The sequence below is a fragment of the Aulonocara stuartgranti genome, assembly GCF_965226115.1.
Source record: "Aulonocara stuartgranti genome assembly, chromosome: 3".
Lineage (NCBI taxonomy): Eukaryota > Metazoa > Chordata > Actinopteri > Cichliformes > Cichlidae > Aulonocara > Aulonocara stuartgranti.
In genome coordinates, this window is record NC_138941.1 from 19,219,507 (window position 1) to 19,238,782 (window position 19,276).

A 19,276-nucleotide genomic window follows, 5' to 3' on the forward strand; every position below is an offset into this window, starting at 1 on the left:
GTTACAGGGAAGAAATGAATGCAGTGTGAGACATACTGTGATGAGACCATTGTTACTTTTTCCACAGCGAGTGTTAACTTTATGACTTTTCACAGCTCCTCTGGAATCTGGATGGCCGACACCTGACAACCGGGATGAACCTTGTGTTTGGCTAATGTTGTTTTTCTTTAAGAGTGCTTGTAAAGGATTCAGCACAGACAGACGAGTGACAATTGAACAGATGTGCAGTGGTTACAGAATAGTTACATCGGGGCCCATTATCTGACCACACTGTTGGGCTCATGGTGAGTAACAAACTTAAGGGACGTCACTGATTACAATGTGGAATGACGGTGAGATGTTAAATGATTTGGAACAAATTATGGGAAAAAGTAGGAGTTTAATGAGTTTAGAATAAACCTGCAATGATACTTGTCTCTGTGATGCTGAATACTTTATTACTCTTATGATCTATAGTTGGTTGCAAATGTGAAGTTGTTTTAATTTTAAGACTTTGTCTTCTAGGATACAGGAGCTGGGAGCTAAACAAGCTGAACATTTCAATGCTGACTAATGTTTTTACACAGGGTTACAGCTTGGAGTGAAGCTGCTCCAAGGGACAAACCTTGGAGATTGTTTTAGGGAGACTGTGCAACACTCTTGTACATGTCTCATTGGGGAGTTGACACATGGCGAAAGCCGTGTGGCGAGAGGAGTGTCATTTTTTAATTTGTAGATATCGTGAGGTGCCATGACGAGAAGGAGTGACTGAGAGGATCGTCCACAAGATGGAAGCTGAGGCCAGGAGAGAGTTTCCAGGAGGATCGGAGATCACCTTCAGCACAGAGAGCTGTGTTACTGGTCTTCCAAAGGATCGTCACGAGGAGACTTTGCACAGCAAATCTTAAATAAGATGAAAGAGTTTCGACGTTGACGTTAAGGAAGACAACTAAGCTGTTTGCGTGTCGAGGAGCCTGTGCCATCACCAGGGAAGTCTCAAATGTCCCAGGAATGGGTGGACCAAAGACCAGCTTTCCAGAGTCATTATTTTGTTTTAGGAGTTTTATTTTTCATTTTGTTAGACATGGCACAGTTGAAAGTAAAAGAAGACCACTCTAATTTGTCATGTGTTGTCATATTTTGATATATTTGATTACTTTTCATTGGTTATATTATATCGGGTAAAAATCACCCGGCATTAGTGATCGTGTTACTATTTATAGCGATAGTGTTCTAGGGTTAAATCTTCAGCAGCGTTGGAAAATGGAACCTGAGGGAGCGTGCCAAGCTCCAGAAAGTGACAGCGCAGAGGAGGTCCAGCGATGGACTTGTGGTTCTGTGAACAGCACAAATGCCAGGTGACTGTAAAATAACTAACAGCACTTTTTCCACAAGTGAAGCCAGTAACTTACTATCCTAAAAGATTAGCTCTAGTTGCTCGTGCTTTACCTCCATGCGTGAGATCAGTATGTGCAGCAGTTTAAGCTGTACAATGTTTCAATAGTTTATTTCACCTTTTGACATTGTTAGTTCCACACGAGGTAGATGTCTACTACTGCAGACTAAACTTACATTTCTGACACCTACAAGACACTTGTCTTTAATGTTACTCTCACAACCACACATATTACCATAAAGTGGTGCACAATTCTGAATCTGTCCAACCCTTTTTGCCAACGGAGGAGGGCACTTCTCATGAGTGTAGAGAGCGCGAGGAGAAGAAGTGTAAGCTGAGGGATGACTTAATAGATGTGCCACTCGTTGAGGGAAAGGTTTGGTTTGCTGATGGTTTGAGTTTTACAACAGCAGAGGGACAGACTAGAACACGTTTTACTGTAGCAGACAGTGAGAGAGAGTTATCTATGTAGGACAACTAGCATGTTTCATATTTGCTTGAGCAGCAGAGATGCTAGCTTTAACGGAAGTGTGTAAAGCTGTAGAGAGACAATATACACTGATAGGCAGTATACATTTGCTACTGTACATTTCTTTGTAGTGCAGTGAGTGAGACGAGGTGTGACAACCTCTACAGGGAAACCTGCAGAACACACCAAACTCTTGCAAAATCTGCTGGAGGCAGTGTTATTAACCAGTAGAATTGCCGTTTGTAAATGTGCAGCACACATGTGAGGGAAAGATCCAGTTGCATTAGGGAAAGTTTTTGCAGATAAGATCACAAAAGAAGCAGCTGTAGTTAAACATGGTGTTAACCTTTTATCGGTACAGCATCAGCAGACATGCAGGCCCACTCACCTACAGCAGGAAAACAGTTGTGACTTACAGAGGGAGCAAGCTTGCAGGATGATTTTTTATCTGTGTGATAAACCAGTACTGCCTGATAATTTGTATAAGACTGCTGCTATTTTGAGCCATTGGCTTTGCCATGTCTCAAACAGGAGGGAAATGAGCAGTCGTTATACTCATTCTAGGATTATTAAATACTTTTTAAAAAAAAAACTTTTGCAGGCAGAGAGAACTAATGGAATAGTAAAGTTAAGATTTAGGAAGACAGGCAGGACATGGTTAGACTGTATAGAATAAGTACATGAGGATTACTCCAACAGAGAATGGTCTGACTCTTTGAGATTACACATGTTAGAGCATTTAGAGTTCCAGTCTTCTGTAGTGATGATAGAAAAGCAGAAGAGAGAGCGTATTAGCAGATTAGATGCTTGAAAATGTTTAAAAGTAAAGTAGTCATGAGAACAAATGATCTGCCAGATGATTCTGTTTCTCCGCAGGAGCAGAGTCTGAAGTCTGGAGATTGGATGTTGATAAGGCCATGGAGAGGAAGTGCTGGTCCAGTCCATGGTGGGAAGGTCCATATCGGATGCTGCTGACGACGACCACAGCAGTGAAGATTGCTGGAAGGAACACTTGGATATATCAAGCGCACTGCAAGAAGGTGACACACATCCAGGCCAGCTCGGAGTAAGTGGCAGGAAGACCGGGAACAAAGGGGGGGGGAAAGCCTCCAGGGCCCCTCGTCTCAATCCGGTGAAGAAACCAACTGAGCCACAGGTACTCATCAGAATGGCTGGGAATGTGCTGTGCATCTTCTTGTGCCTGTGGACCCTGAGTGGGATGACAGGGAGCGCACTGGAACAGAGCAAACCACACCCAGTACCAGCATGGGTTTTCAACAACTACTGGTGGCAGTTTAAGAACACAACCGCTCACATAAAGAATGAGACCAATGGTTATGCTTGTGATGCCACTGGCTACACATTCTTCTGGACTGTGGCCCTATAGCATCACTGAGAGCGAGGCAGTTTGTCTGGTTGCTTTAGCAACACATCCGGGAACACTGCCAACTTTTCAACTGCTCTGAACCTGAATGGAAGGTTGATTCACCAGTAGCTGGGAAGGTGAACTGCTCTGGTGAGACAGACCTGCTCGTCTGACTCAAAGAATATGACTTGTTGCAGGACATTGAACAGCTAAACGAACTGGAAACAGGCCAATTGCCTATGTGTATGAAGGACAATGGATTAGCCCAAGTTGGAGATCAACCATGGAACATGGCAACATCATTTTCTGCAAGAAGGATGTAAACAGAGAAGCCTTTTGTCTACATTACATCATGAACACTTGAGGTTTCGAGCCAAGAAGTTCAAAACAGCTTGATCCAATTTCCTTTACAAAGCTTTTTCTGTGGTGACAACAGGACAGGAGAAGAGTTGTAAATGCAGATAATTCACCAGTTGACTCTAACCCCCACAGGATGCCTACAGTGAAAAGATTTGGGGGGTTGATAGGAGTCATAAAGAAGGGTGTTGACCAGGCTGCAGCTTTGAAGTTAGCTGAGAGCCACATGGACAAACAATAAAGTCAACTGATGCGTTTAAATACCTATGTCTGTATACAGTTGGATTGTAGTGACATATGATTTTTGAGAATGATGATTCTTCTTGTTTGACCTTTGACATTCAGTTGTTTACTTGAAGAAATACATAATGAATTGCACGACAGGAGTAGATCCGCCACAAGGCTGGATAGCTTGGTTACCGTCTGGTCCTTGGTGGCATCTTCTTTTGAAAAAATTAATTCCTGTTTTTGGACTGTTGATACTGATTTGCTTATGTATAGGATGTAGTTTACTGTGTATGAATGAAATCTATACTGACACTGTCCAAACAAAGGGTGCATAAGTTGAAATTTAAGAACAATGACAAAAAGGAGGGAAATGTTAAGTCTAATTGTTGAATGTTGCCATTGTGTTTCTTAAATTTGTACAGTCTTAGTTTAAGCAGTAGGATCAAAGCCATTCCTTTGATCCTGGCCACCTTTCCAGCCACTCTGTGCTGGGGGAGGTTTTATTGTAGATACATCCTATCTGAAAGATCTGTTTCTTTTGATGTAAACTTCCTGGGTTTACGACCCTTTGGTCAGCAGGGCCCTGTTTCAGGAAGCCGGTTTAGAAAACTCAGAGTGAAAAACGATACGCAGGGTTGAGTAACCCCGAACTGTCCAACTCGGAATATTCGGTTTCAGAAAGGCTGATAACAATTAGTTCAGTCAACGCGGAGTTGCTTTAACCCCAAGTGAAGCGCGCGGACGAGGATACATAAAGCCCTGATAAGCGGAGCACAGATTAAGCGAGTCACCATGGAGACGGAGGGAAAGAAGGCGTGATCAATGTATTTTACAGCGCTTGAGGCCGAAATTCTGATGGCAGTATATGCCGATAACACGCAAATTCCGCGGAAAAAAGTAACACAGCCACAGCTGCGAAAGACAGGGAGCATGTATGGCAAAACATAGCCGACAGAGTCAATGCGTGAGTGTTAATATAAACATTGATCTAGGGATTTCCACCCATTTAACACGTTATTTTATCATATGTTATTTTATTTGTTATTTTATACATTTTATTTTGTGATGTGATGTGAGCGCAGGTGCAACCCAACAGGCCCCAAACGTTCCTGGCAGCAAGTAAAAATGAAATATAAAAATATAGTCCAAACAGGTAAGGTGTAATTGTATTATGAGCCATAGTGCTTGGTCTGTTTGTCCCATGTAAATCAATTGCAGTTAGAGGCTACATTAATTTTCTTTCTGTAAGCACTTATTGAAATTATCTGAGCACATTACAAGTACATATTTGCTTACTCTGTATGCTCAAATGTGGCCCGTTATAGCCAACAGAAAAAAAGCGGAGGCCCGAAAAACAGGTGGGGGTCCTCCACCACCACCACTCACAGAGGCTGAGCAGTTGGCCCTCAGCCAAAACAGTGGGCGCCCTGTGGCTGAAGGCATCTCTGCGGGGACATCCTCTGAGTCAATAACCCCGCAAGACACAAGTGCCTACATAGGGGGTAAATTCAAAATAATACATGATGTGCATACATCCTTTCTTCACAGTCACCTTTGCAGTGCTACTCATTCATTTGATAAACTCTTCACCATAATGGATTATTTTGTAGTGAAGTTATGTTCCTACTGATTTTGCCTTCCCTCAGGCTTGGTTGTCTTTGAGAGCATAATGACAATGAAGTGTAAGGTGATTGGTATGTTTGTTAATTGCCATTTGGTCCCTTGTAAGTTATAAGTGACCTGTATAAACCTCATATTCTATCAGTTGATGGTGGTGGTGTACTGCATCTGGTGCAGCCTCCTGTTGAGCCAGACCAACATGCAGTTGTGAGTAATACTCCACAGATTATATGAGTTTACAGTAGAACAGCAATGTTGTTTATTTCTTTACTACAGGAAAATAATGAAGAAACATTGACAGCTGTTACAGAGGAGGAAGCAACAGAGACACTTTATGAGGTGTACATCTTTTAATACTTTGTGTACAGGAAACACAGGTGACCAATAAAGCCAGTTGAACAAAAAATCTGTTTATTCTTCTTTCAACATGTTGAGGTGATGGGTCAAAAGAAATGATTGTGACATATGGTGTCTCTGACTGCACTTCCATCTTGTATGTCCGTGGGAGGGTCAGGATGTTCATGGTTTGGATCACTGCTGATGTTTGGTTCAGAAGGACAGTGTTCTCCTCTAATTGTGGCAATGTTGTGAAGAATCACACATGCCACAATAATGTCACATGCCCTTTCTGGGGTGACCCTGAGTCTTTGCAGGCACTGGAACCGGGCCTTAAGCATTCCGATAGTCATTTCAATTCTGGCTCTTGTCCTGCAATTAGCCAGATTATATCGCTGCTGTGGGCCCGGTTCAGGGTCAGGGTAAGGGGTAAGCAAATAGGGTAAACATGGATACCCCCTATCACCAAGCAAGTAGCCAGTGAACTCTCCTAAGACAGAAGGATACACTTCAGTTCAAATGTCCCTGAAGCAATTGGTCTTTATATATTTTAAAGTATTCTCAACTCACCATGTCCAAATTTTGTGCTCAGTGTACATTCACGGAATATTTGTGAGTCATGGACAGAGCCTGGCCACTTGGCTTCCACATTTGTGATAATGTTGGCAGCATCACATATGATCTTCACAGTGCAGAGAACACAAATTAGCATCCATTACTATAATGAAATAATTTGTTAGTTTGAAATGCTACAGGGAACTATGTACCTGTACATTAATGCTGTGGAAAGACTTCCTATTCACATAGTCTCCTTCATTTACTAAAGGAGCAATGACTGGAATGTGAGTGCCATCTATACAGCCAATCACGCCTGGGAACCCTGAAAATAAATGTAAAATTTAAGTAGTAGTTCAAGTATCACCACACCATAAATTAAGTTTTGGTCATCCTGATACCTGCAATTTTGTGGAATCCCTCTTTGATGAATCTTGTGGGTCTGTGACCGGGGAACACCACAAACGAGTACAGGAGACGTTTCAGTGCAACTGTAACATTCCTGACTGCCCGACAGACGGTAGCCTTGGAAACGTGCTCAGCATCACCAATATTATACAGAAAGCTCCCGTTTGCAAAAAAACGAAGCGCAATACAAATAATATGTACAGAACTGAGAGCATGTCCGCGATGTGTCACATGCGTAATATATGGCCTGAGGATGTTATTCAAATAACTTATAGATTGTGCTGAGAAACGGTAACGTTCGCACAGAAAATCATCAGGAAATGATAAAATGTCCAAACGCGCTCTAATCACTCTCTCCCGGCGGAGAGCTCTGCGGAGAATTTGGGCTTCACGATCTACTGGCTCTTCAAGGAAGGGACACGCCATGTCTGACACTTCCTACTGTCAGGTTTCCGACAAAGGGGCGGAGACAGTCAGGGTTAGTTGTAGTAAACCTGCTAGGGGGCAGGTTAGCTTCACGGCGTGTGTCGTCATAGTGACTCACTCAGGCTTCAGCTGAACTCGCTTTGTGAAACCGAAAACCCAGAGTTTTCGTTAACTCAGGGTATACTTACTCAGTTTTTCCACTAAACCGGCTTCCTGAAACAGGGCCCAGGAGGTAACACACACACACACACACACACACACACACACACACACACTTACATACAGTGCCTTGTCTATGTAACCAAAGGGGGGTTGCAAGGGGAGGTGCTTTGTAAACTATTGTTTGAGGATTGTCAATAAAAGGCAGCGAGAGGAGGCCACCATTGGGGTCATTGTCGTGCTGGACACAGACGAGGCCTCCCTTGCGCAAGTAATGGATCGATCGACTGTCTTGTTTTCTTCATGATGAATAAGTCTCTAGAATTAGCGGGGCTTGTGGAAACACAGACCCAACAGTTACAGCCTTTCTCCCCTCTGCTGCCGAGGCTGTTAGTCTCTCCCAAACTCAGCTACAGGACTTCCAAATGAATGAAAGCAGCAGAAGTGGCTTTACAAAGGAAAGAGGAAGAGGAGAAGAAGAGGAGAGGGAGGCCACCCTGACCATCACTCCAGCTGAAAATATCACACTTCCATTAAAGTTGGTGAGGAAATGTTGAGCAGGATGAGCTGCTGGCTAATCTGGAGGCTGTAGCAGCAGCTCACAGTCACAGTGGATTTCCACTCATGAAAAAGCTCTGGCTGCTTCATTTCTCATCTCATATCAGAGACTTTAAAGCTTCACTGAAGCTGTACAGTGATGCTTCCACATTCCAGTGAGGCCTCCATAATGATTTCAGCTGTTCTGTACACACACTGTGTGCCCTGTATGGCTCAAAGTCTCTGCAGCCTGTTTTTATCTGCTATCATCAGATCTTCATCATCCTCATTCACATCCCTCACACACTCTACAGCCTCATCAGCACTGACTTCATCTTCACTGACTGATGGAGAACAACATGAACCTGTGGAGGCTGAAACACTGTCCTGTCAAACATCTCCCCGTCACCACTCCACTTCTGTCAGCCTTTAAATGAACCCTGCTCAAGTCTGTCACTTCTGTTTGGAGCCAAAAGGAAAAACTGTTGTTCAGTCGTTTGGAAAGACAACATTTCTGAAAGCACTCAAACTTCTTCACATTTGTCTTCAGACACATCCTGAACATTTAGGAACTAAAGAAAGTTTCAAACATCAAAGACCTGAAATATAGAAAAACAACAACAGCCGCAGTCAGTGAACTCACCTCAGAGTCTCCAGTCCACAGTTTGGACTCTCCAGTCCAGCACACAGAAGCTTCACACCTGAATCCTGGAGGTCATTATTTCTGCTCATGTCCAGCTGTGTCAGATGGGAGGGGTTGGACTTCAGAGCTGAGGCCACAACTTCACAGTGAGACTCTGAGAGTCCACACCGAGTCAGTCTGTGATGATAGAAAATATAAAATGTGTTATTATAAAAGCAGAAAATCTGCATTATAAACACAGACTGAATGTATATGAAGACAAAACAGAGTGAGGTCATAATCTGATGAATCTGCTCTTCACATCTGTGCTTCAGCTCCTCTTACTGTGTTTGACATGACACAACGATTGAGTCTCTCTCAGACCTGCAGACTTTTAATGAGAATCTTTGTTTGGCTTTAATCTGCAGATGAAGGAGGAAGATGGTGTCACATTTAGGCTTCCATAATGTCCACAGTCTGTCACTGAGATCTGATCCAGAGTCAGAGTGAAGACACACATTTGGACTGTTTCCTGTTTTGACTCCAGAACATTTTGAATGAGTTCAGCTCAGTGAAGAGTTCCAGCTGGAAAGATGATCTCTGTTTGCTACCTGCTGTCAGGTACGACTGTTCACGTCCACACGCAGGAAAAACCTGCTGACTGTTACCAAACGGAGCAGAAATCTCATCACTGGACAATAATGATGAATGAACTCAGAGCTGCTGATATCAGATCTGATTTCAGGGGAACTAAACACAGAAATGATTGGCTCATTTTAGCTTTCTGAGCCATTATCTGCTGGTGTGTCGCTAGTTGGCAGAAAATGATTTGTATTCCTGTTCAGGGCTTCAGTGTTTATGAGTCCAGATCCAGGTGACAGCAAGTCAAAATGATGTTACCTGTCTGTGTCCAGCAGCAGCCTGTATTCACTTTGAATATTGTTATAACCTGACATGGATCAGTTTGTCTTTGATTGGTTTGTAAATGTCACTGTTTCCATTGGACCTGAGTGACGTACAAAGACAGAGAGGGAGAGAAAGGAGAGAGAGGATGGAGACAGCAAAGAGAGAGCAAACACAAACAGGTGAGAGTGGACAGGTGACCAAGGTCAGCAACCAATCAGAGAGCTTCTGTTTGACCCACAGTCACTGATGATGACTGCACATAACCAAGCAGTGTGTTACTCTGATATCAAATATGGATCCTGCTCTTATAATAATGATCATCAGATGATATTATTGTGTTATTTTGTAGCTGAATACGATGTTTGTGTGATTATCAGTGAAAGAAGCAGTGAGGAGGATGGAGAGAGAGAGAGGACAGAGGGTGAAGTTAGAAACACTAAAAGGATTTTTCATGGATTTCATGGATGATTTGAGTGATTTCCAGCAGGACACTTAAACATGTCAGTGGACGTCCTAAAGAACATATTCACTGATATGAAACGTGTCATTGAACAGGATTAATATCAGTGGAAACATGGTGGAAACAGCTGTGACTGCATGGATGTGACACACTTCAAATCTGTTCTCCACTCTTGGATTTGGGATCCATGGAGCTGCTGCTGAGTCTGTACAATAAAGGAATGGTGTGGAAGGTTGCAGCGTACGGACACAAACACTTTGTGGTTACAATCTGATTTTATTTTCAACATTAAACTACTAACCTACACTGATCAATGATGTTAATGATCACATCTGGACTCACCCAGCCTTTCTGCAGTTCCTCACAGCTGGAATCAGTCTCTGTCGTCCCTGCCATGATGTTTTGTACTTCTGCAGGTCCAACTCATCCAGAACCTCCTCTGACATCTGCAGCATGAAGGCCAGAGCTGAGCACTGGATCTCAGAGAGTTCCTTCTCTGATCTGTTCTCTGACTTCAGGAACTCTTGGATCTCCTGATGTACTGAGAGGTCGTTCATCTCCATCAGACAGTGGAAGATGTTGATGCTTCTGTCAGGAGAGATTTCATCACTGTTCATCTCCTTCAGGTTGTTGATGACTCTCTGGATGGTTCCTGGACTGATCTCTGTCTGACCCAGCAGACCTACTAAGAGTCTCTGGTTGGACTCCAGACAGAGGCCATGAAGGAAGCGAACAAACAGGTCCAGGTGGCCATTTTTACTCTGGAGGGATTTCTTCATGGCTCGTTTAAGGAAATCATCCAGAGAGGACTCGTTGTATTTTTTTCCCAAAAAGTTCTTCAGCACCTTTGTCTTCCTGTTGGTGTGACAGTGGAACTTGTAGACAGCAGCCAGAAACTCCTGAATGCTCAGATGAACAAAGCAGTAGACTGGTTTCTGGAAGATCACACACTCTCTTTTGAAGATCTCTGTACAAACTCCTGAGTACACCGAGGCCTCTGTCACATCCAGACCACACTGCTCCAGGTCTTCTTGGTAGAACATGATGTTTCCTTTCTCCAGATGTTCAAACGCCAGCCTCCCCAGCTTCAGAAGAACTTCCCTGTCAGCCTCCGTCAGCTCCTGTGGACTCGTCTCATGTCCCTCATGGTACTTGTTCTTCTTCCTCTTTGTCTGAACCAGCAGGAAGTGTGAGTACATGTCAGTCAGGGTCTTGGGCAGCTCTCCTCTCTGCTCTGTAGTCAACATGTGCTCCAGAACTGTAGCAGTGATCCAGCAGAAGACTGGGATGCTACACATGATGTGGAGGCTCCTGGATGTCTTCATGTGGGAGATGATTCTGCTGGACAGCTCTTCATCACTGAATCTCCTCCTGAAGTACTCCTCCTTCTGGGCGTCAGTGAAGCCTCGTACTTCTGTTAGCCTGTCAACACATGTAGGAGGGATCTGATTGGCTGCTGCAGGTCGGGAAGTTATCCAGACGAGAGCCGAGGGAAGCAGATTCCCCTGGATGAGGTTTGTCAGCAGCTGGCTGACTGATGACTTCTGTGTGACATCAGACAGCAGCTTCCTGTTGGTGAAATCCAATGAAAGTCTGCTTTCATCCAGGCCGTCAAAGATGAACAAAAGCTGAGAGACAGCCAGCTTCTCTGCTGTGACCTTCTGTAATGTTGGATGGAAAACATGGAGCAGCTCCAGAAGACTGTACTGCTCATCTCTGATCAGGTTCAGCTCCCTGAATGAAAGCAGAACCACCACACTGACATGTTGGTTCTCCAAGCCCTCTGCCCAGTCCAGAGTGAACTTCTGCACTGAGAAGGTTTTTCCAACACCAGCCACGCCGTTGGTCAGAACCACTCTGACGGGTCTCTGTTGGTCAGGTAAGGCTTTAAAGATGTCCTGGCACCTGATTGGAGCGTCATGGAGGGCGTCCATCTTGGAAGCTGTCTCCAGCTGCCTCACCTCATGTTGGGTATGAACCTCTTCACTCTGTCCCTCTGTGATGTAGAGCTCAGTGTAGATCCTGTTGAGGAGGGTTCTACTTCCTGTTTCATCACTTCCTTCAGTCACACGTTCACATCTCCTCCTCAGACTGATCTTATGTTCATCTAAAACCTCCTGCAGACCAACATCTGCTGAAAGAAAGAAAAACAATGAGACTAAAGAGAAAGAAAACTCTTCAATGTCTGAACAACACAAGAAGTCCAGTTTTCAGAAATGAGTCCATCAGCAGACAGATGTTCAGTCTTACTTTGTACACAGCTGCTCTGACTGGCTGTCTGCAGTCCAGCTCTGCTTCTGGATCTTTCTCCACACTGTGCAGAAGCTCTGATGGTGACACAGAAAAGTCAAAGTGGAGATACTTCTGTCCACCTTTGATTAGACTCATTATAAAAAGGTAAACAAAGTTTGAACACAGTCATGTTTCCAGTTCACTGACTTACATTTATTCCATGGACACTCACTCTAACCTGAACCACAGCTACAACCCAACATTGTTGAGGCCTCATCTCCTCCTTTGCTGACTGTAGAGGTTAAATATGCAACAACCAACAAATAAAAGAATTTGGTTCATTTCAAAGAAATTCACACGGTGACCAAGTAAAGTAACTGTAGTAAAGGAGACAACATCCCGTTGATGGTGGGATTATTTGAAAGATTTGCTTTAGTCACGTCACCAAATGCAGTTGAACCACCCGTGGATCCATGTTTGACCATTCTACCACTCTGAGCTCTGCTTTTGAATCATTTTATTATTATCATCATTCATTTATTCATTCTTTGGAGGGGGGCTATTTCCTAATGCCGCCCTAATAAGCTGATGTTCAAGGGGAAATATAACAGAAACTCTTTCAGTGTTATTCATTAATAAATTAACAGATAAACTGTGAAGAAGAAAAAAACTGAGATTTAAAGGAGAGAGTGAGAAACTTGATCATCCATCCTCATAATACATGTTTATCAGTATCTGCTGTGACCATACTGCAGTAATAACTACAAGTCTACATTTCTGTGACTGTTGATCAATCACAGCAGGAATCTGAGCTCATCTCTGCACACAGAGCAGCTTCAGCTCTGGGATAAACTGCTCGCTTCACGTCCTTCTCAGCTCACAGACACTCATCCTGATATTTTCCTTTAACATTTGATGGTATAATTCATCTGAGTTTACACTTTATCTGCATAAATACAGAAAAACAGACCCAAACACCAGAAACCATCAGTTTCACCATGTAGAATATATTGTTGTTTCCTTGCTTTTAATTCAGAGAAAAACTCTGATTTGGATTTTCTCTGTTCTCTTTGCCACAGCCCATCCCAGCAGCAGCTGAAGCAGCTGACTGTCACAACACTGAATAACACTTTAGGAGGAATTTCAGAGGTCAGTAAAGCTCCAGGTTCAACATCAGTTAATTAATCATAGTTCATCATAAATGTGAACCTGGCTGGCACACATGTTAATGTTAGCCATTTAAATATTAGCAGTTAGCTGAGGCCACAAGAAGAAGAGGCCCTAGAAGAACAATGGATGATAAGATTAGATTTCCAAGACTAGGCAGAGACGTGTTTTCCTTTACTGTCTCTTACAGAGGAGGGAGCAGATACCAGACGAGGTCACGGAGGTACGGGGAGGATTCGCAGCAGACAGCAAGACTGCCACGTCCATGCGAGAGAGCGATGGCTACGATAATCTCTGTTTTTGTCTCCCTATATAATGTTGTACAGCCCATGTGAGGGTTATCCTCTCTGTGAACCAGATGCTTGATTTCACACAGAGGTCCACCAACTGAATTTGATCAGTTATGGAACGATTTACCTCGACAGGCTCCTTCACTCGCTGCTTTTAAACCTCCTTTAAAACACACTTTTACTCCCTGACCTTTGACCCAGTGTGACATGTTGACTCACTACCTCAGACAGCTTAAAAATAGTCTTTTTGTTTTTTGGTGCTGCCTAAAAGAACCGTAAATATCTGTCCTATATACAGTTATGTTCATATATTTTTGTACTACATCAGGAAACTCAAAAACATAGTTTGTAATATTTTAATCCTTATTTTTAAAACTGTTTTTGTCATTTTTCTTCTCCCATTGCATCAAAAATCATTATTTACACTGAATAAATGAGTCAGCAGCTCTCTTACATTCTTGCTGCAGGTTCATTACTGAAGTCTGGAGGTTTTCCTTTGGACCAGTCACTCCTCACAGACACACAGCTGGATGCTGCAGATCCTGCTCCATCCTCTTCCTCCATCTTCTTGATGTCAGGGTGGAGTTAGTCTGAGAGGTAAACACACACACTCAGAGGTGCTGTTGTACTGGAAGCATCACACTGACGGGTTTCTAAAGTTCTCATTGATCATTTCATGGAGTTTCTGTGGTAAACACTGTCCTGTGACGTATGTGTTATGGTGAGGGTCATGAGGGCTAACCAGCCCCACTCCTTACTCCTCATATTTCAGCCTGAAGCACAATAACAGCCTAAACCTAACCAGGAGGCTGTAACCTCAAAGGGACTTCATGGTTAGAAATAAAGGTTCAATGAAATGAAGCAGATCATAAAAACATGAGTTCCAACTTTAAAAGAAGCATCCACACGATGACGGCACAGCAGAGGAGCACTTTCTCTAACACACTGATTCAGTTCCACTGACACAAGGACACACACAGGAAGGCACACACACACAAGCCTTTATAAGAAACAACACAATCATCTGCGCTTGACTTGTCAATCCAAGTCCTTAGCCCATGAGCCCGCGGTATCAGACCACAGATATTCCCTTACTTTGAAAAAATAAAGCCAGGTTTCAGAACAGACCTGATGTTTATGCTACAGCCTGTTTACCAATATAATCAATATCAGATATCAGAGCAACAGAAACCTCGGTGATCAGGACGCTGGGACTGAGAACAGGAAGTGGCTCAAACGTCACAGTTTCATAACGTCACCCTGAACTCCACTCACGGAGTTTCTGTCGCCATTGTAGTTTTTAAAGTCCCGTGATAAAGGCGGGTCTTTCTGTGAATCCGCACGCTCATTGGCTAATAGCTCGAGATTGACACATCGTTATCCAATGAGCGTGCGGGAACTTCCGACATAAAGTTGTTTCCTTTGAAAAACCAAAGTCTGATTATTTTTGCCTCCACTGACGGAGCCTGTTGTTCCCGCCACAGAGACACAGTAATGTCAGAGCGGTGTTAACACTCACCCTGCCTCAGCACAGCTCTCACTCTCCTCCTGCTCTCTCACACTAAACGGAGGCTCAGCTAAACTCACTTCCTCTCTACTTACAGGAAACCAGCGCTCAGAGGAGCCGACCGGCCTCACATTTCACCCACAGACACGAACAGCGTGGAATTATTTTATGTCATAAGAAGAAACATATTCATGTTAACACTCACCTGCCTCAGCTCCACCTTCCTCCTCCTGCTGCTCTGAACGGAGGCTCAATACTTTCACTTTCACTGCTGCTCCCTAAACACAGAGGATGCTGGGACTTGTAGTTGTTTCCTTCCGGTGCGGTCTTCCTCTTTGTTTGTTTGTGTTCAAGTTATTTCGATCATGTAAACATCAACAGAACAAGTGAAGCCACACAGAGTTTGTATGTCGAGGTGGGTAGGAGGGTTTGAGGGTTTGGGGAGGGGTCAGAGGGAAGAGGTCTCTCAGTCTGGACAATCCACATTGATGGCATTGCATCTTTCAGCGTGTTTGTGGGTCGATTTGGATGCTCCAGGTGTGAGAGCAGCCACTCAGCCTCTACTGCAGATGTGTGTCACAAGTTCATCTAGTAGTAGGCTATGGCACTTGGCCACAGGTGGCAGCAGTGGACTGGCCTCCATGTGAGACTGCTCCAGCTGCTATGTGATAGTCCAGCTGCAAACTGAAGATCATATGCAAGTTTTGGAAATTAAACTGTACAATATAAAGCGCCTTGAGGCGACTGTTGTTGTGATTTGGTGCTATATAAATAAAATTGAATTGAAACTCAGAATATTCTTAACTTAGCTTTAAAACCAACCCAATCTCTCCTCCACACTCACAAACAAAGACAAACCAACTGACACATCTGAGTCCCTCACTTTCTTCAATCCACTCACTCTCACAAGCTCCACTTAGTCACACTGGCTCTGTTTATTACTAATTACTATTGTCTCCCCAGAAACACTTCCGTTTTCTTTTTTCCTATTTCAGTTGTGTTTTTTGTGCTTTTGCAGCGTTTTTTTTATTGCTGGTGTTTTCTTAAGTTGCAGTCCGTTTGGCCTCTCAGGGCCACCGTAGATAAAGGCCAAAAATAAATACATAACATCATTTCAAATCAGTTTAAAGGTTTATTTGCAAGACACAAAAACAGAAAAAATTAAAAGTTACAAATGTATTGTGCATGAAACAGGAATTCAAACGTGGCTCAGATGTGTGTCACAAGTTAATCTGGCTGTAGGCTATGGCACTTGACCACAGGTGGCGCTAATTGACTTGACTCCATTTGAGTGCACACAAAGTAAACTGCACACTTTAGTTGTGAAGCGAAAACGCTGAAATCGCAGTAATAACACGTACGAGGGGAACGATAACGAAGACCAGATGCTCCTGATCGTTACTCTTGCTGTCCTGTGAACAGCATCGGCGTGGTGTTAATGGTTTGCTTTTGTTTTGGCGATCGCCCCGTGAATGAGAATATGACCAGGTAAACCCGCGACATTTTTAAATAGTTTGTCGTTCAACAGCAACAAGACTGACGGAGTGTGTTTGAGGAAACCTCACAAATGTCACAGATGAAATATTTGGTGTTTATTTGCTGGTTTGTCGGTAGCAGCTCCTTCAAAGTAAGTCTACCACACATCTGTTTGACCAACGCCAGTTGATTTGGATCACCGGTCCAAACAATTTGAACGATTGTTGTGTTTCCTTTTGTGTTGAGTTTGACTGATATTTGCTGGATAGCAAATGTTTTAAAGCTGTGCAACCTTTATCTGCACATAGCAGTTAAACTGTTTAGATCAATCTTTATTGATAATATACATTATTTATTTATGAATTACTGTGTACACAAGAATAAGTTAATGTATTAAGATAAACTGGCTGAAATTTTTGTATTATTCTTGTGATTTTTGTTTTATTGGCCCTGTTTAGTTACAGGCCAGGTGACCCTTTAGGGGTTTAAAATGCCGAGCCAATGAACGGCTGGGAGCAGGAATCTTTCTTCACTGAAGCTTCCACTTCCACGGGTCTGGTAGGAAGTTGTCCAAGCCAACAAAACAAACAGACAAAAAATCCATCTATCAATCACCTGGATCACCTGTTGAGAAAGAAAAAAGAGAAAACAAGCAAACAAAAGAGAGCAATATAATAAACAACAGCATCGCGATGATCTATGTGAATATAACTGTAAATACTAAATATTGAATAATATTGTGCAGCACGTAAGATCGACAGCGCACAGTGTGCTTTGAGGTAGCAGCCAAAATGCAAGGCAAGTTTCTTTATATCGCACAATTCAACAACAAGGTGATCCCAAGTTCTTTACAGAACATTAAAAAACAAAAACAGATAAAAAGCATGATTTAAACGTGATGTGCCCGTGAGCTCCGCCGGCAGCCAGCTGTGCCAGAGTGACCGAGCCCCAGGCTGAGAGGCCAAAGGCACCGCACCCTGAAGGAGCCCGAGCGAGCCCCAGGCTCCAGGCCCCGACAAGCAGCCACCAGGAGTGAGCCGCTGCGTACCTGGACGCCCATCCCCAGACACAAAGAACCACCAACGCACCGATGTCTGAGGGCGTCTGCCACTGGCAGGGGGAGTGGTGGGGGGAGATAGGCCTCCATACCTTGGAGGGCCTGAGATGTCCCCAGAGAGGTGGCGTCTGATACCCGACCTGACATATGGACACAGACAAACAGGCACACACAGATACAAACATCCATTCCCACCCTCATGCTCTCATATGCAATTACTCAGCAGCAGGTAAGCGCAGAGCCCCTCCTGATAGCCCTCAATGTCTACGTGGATTTAAAATTGAGAGGTGGGCAACGGCGCCAGGGGTGAGGTCGTAGACCCTGATGGTCTTCTGGATGCCGTGTAGCGTTCCCACCCCCAAGGTCCTATATGTATGTGTTATGAGAGTGTGAGTAATGTGAATGTCTAAGTTGTGGGATAAAATTGAGGCAGAGGCAGCCAAAAGGGGACAGAGGGGGGGATGCCTCCTCTGCACCCTGGTGACACACCTTTACCCCAAGGCCCTGCATGTGTGGGTGATTGTGGTGGAGCGGGAAGAGGGAGGCAGCTGGAGATGGGGAGGGAAGGAAGGGAAGGGCAAGGGGGCCCAAGCCCATCTGGACTGGGGCCCAGTTCAGCAGCGCCGCCCGGCCCCACAGAGCCCAGGACGGCCCACCCGATCCCACCACAGAGAAAACTGCACCCACCCCGTCATCCAAATTCAAATTCAAATTCAAATTTTATTTGTCACGTACACAGTCATACACAGTACGATATGTAATGAAATGCTTGGACAACTGCTTGTGACCTAAAGAAAACAAAAAAGGAAAAGGCTATGAATAAGATAGGAAATAAATATGAAAAATTAAAAAGGGTAAATTTAACTAGGAAGGAATAAAATATAAATTAAGGTTAAAAATGAAATAACTGTACAACACAAATTAGAATGAAGGGTAAATTTAACTGGGAAAGAATAAGATAAAATATATAAATTAAAGTTGAAAATAAAATAACTGTACAACAAAATACACAATATAGAACTATATAAGAATGTATGAAGAAATATAAATAAATAAATATATACACAATAACAGCAGCTGTACAAGTATTAACCTGAAATGAAGAATATAGTGACCAGTGTTGTGCAATCCACATTATTTAGTGTCTTGTGCAGTGCAAATATGCTTAAAGTGATTTAAGTGATGAAGTGAAAACAATGTCCAGAAAGTCCAGTGTGTGTGTAAGAACTGTATGTGTGGGTCAGTACTGTGTGGTGGTGTGATTGAGAGACCGTATCGCCTGCGGGAAGAAGCTCCTCCTCAGTCTCTCTGTGTTGGTCTTCAGGGAGCGGAATCGCTTTCCTGACCTCAGCAGAGAGAACAGTCTGTTGTTGGGATGGCTGAGGTCCTTCACGATCTTCCTGGCCTTGGTCCAGCACCGCCTGCTGTAGATTGAGTGCAGGTCAGGGAGCTCGGAGCGGATGGTGCGCTCAGCTGACCGCACAACCCTCTGTAGAGCTCGTCTGTCCTGCATGGTGCTGTTCCCGAACCAGGTTAAGATGTTTCCCGTCAGGATGCTCTCTATGGTGCACGAGTAAAAGTTCCTGAGCACCTTGGAGGGCAGTTGGAAGTCTCTCAAGCGTCTGAGGTGGTAGAGACGCTGTCGGGCCTTTTCACCACGGTGTTGATGTGACAGGACCATGACAGGTCCTGCGTGATGTGAACTCCGAGGTATTTGAAGCTG

The 19,276-nt window shown here is 43.8% G+C and overlaps 1 protein-coding gene and 1 long non-coding RNA gene across 2 annotated transcripts in view; both read right to left on the reverse strand.

The window, feature by feature from the left end:
* LOC309700493 (uncharacterized protein) overlaps positions 1–19,276 on the reverse strand; it is a 2,098,293-nt gene that overhangs the window by 930,297 nt on the left and 1,148,720 nt on the right. The gene's annotated exons all lie outside the window — the stretch shown is intronic.
* Positions 32–7,840, reverse strand: LOC309701399. Its single transcript, XR_014274971.1, has 2 exons — positions 7,386–7,840; positions 32–4,378 (listed from the first exon to the last, which is right to left on the reverse strand). It is a non-coding gene; the product is annotated as an uncharacterized lncRNA (long non-coding RNA).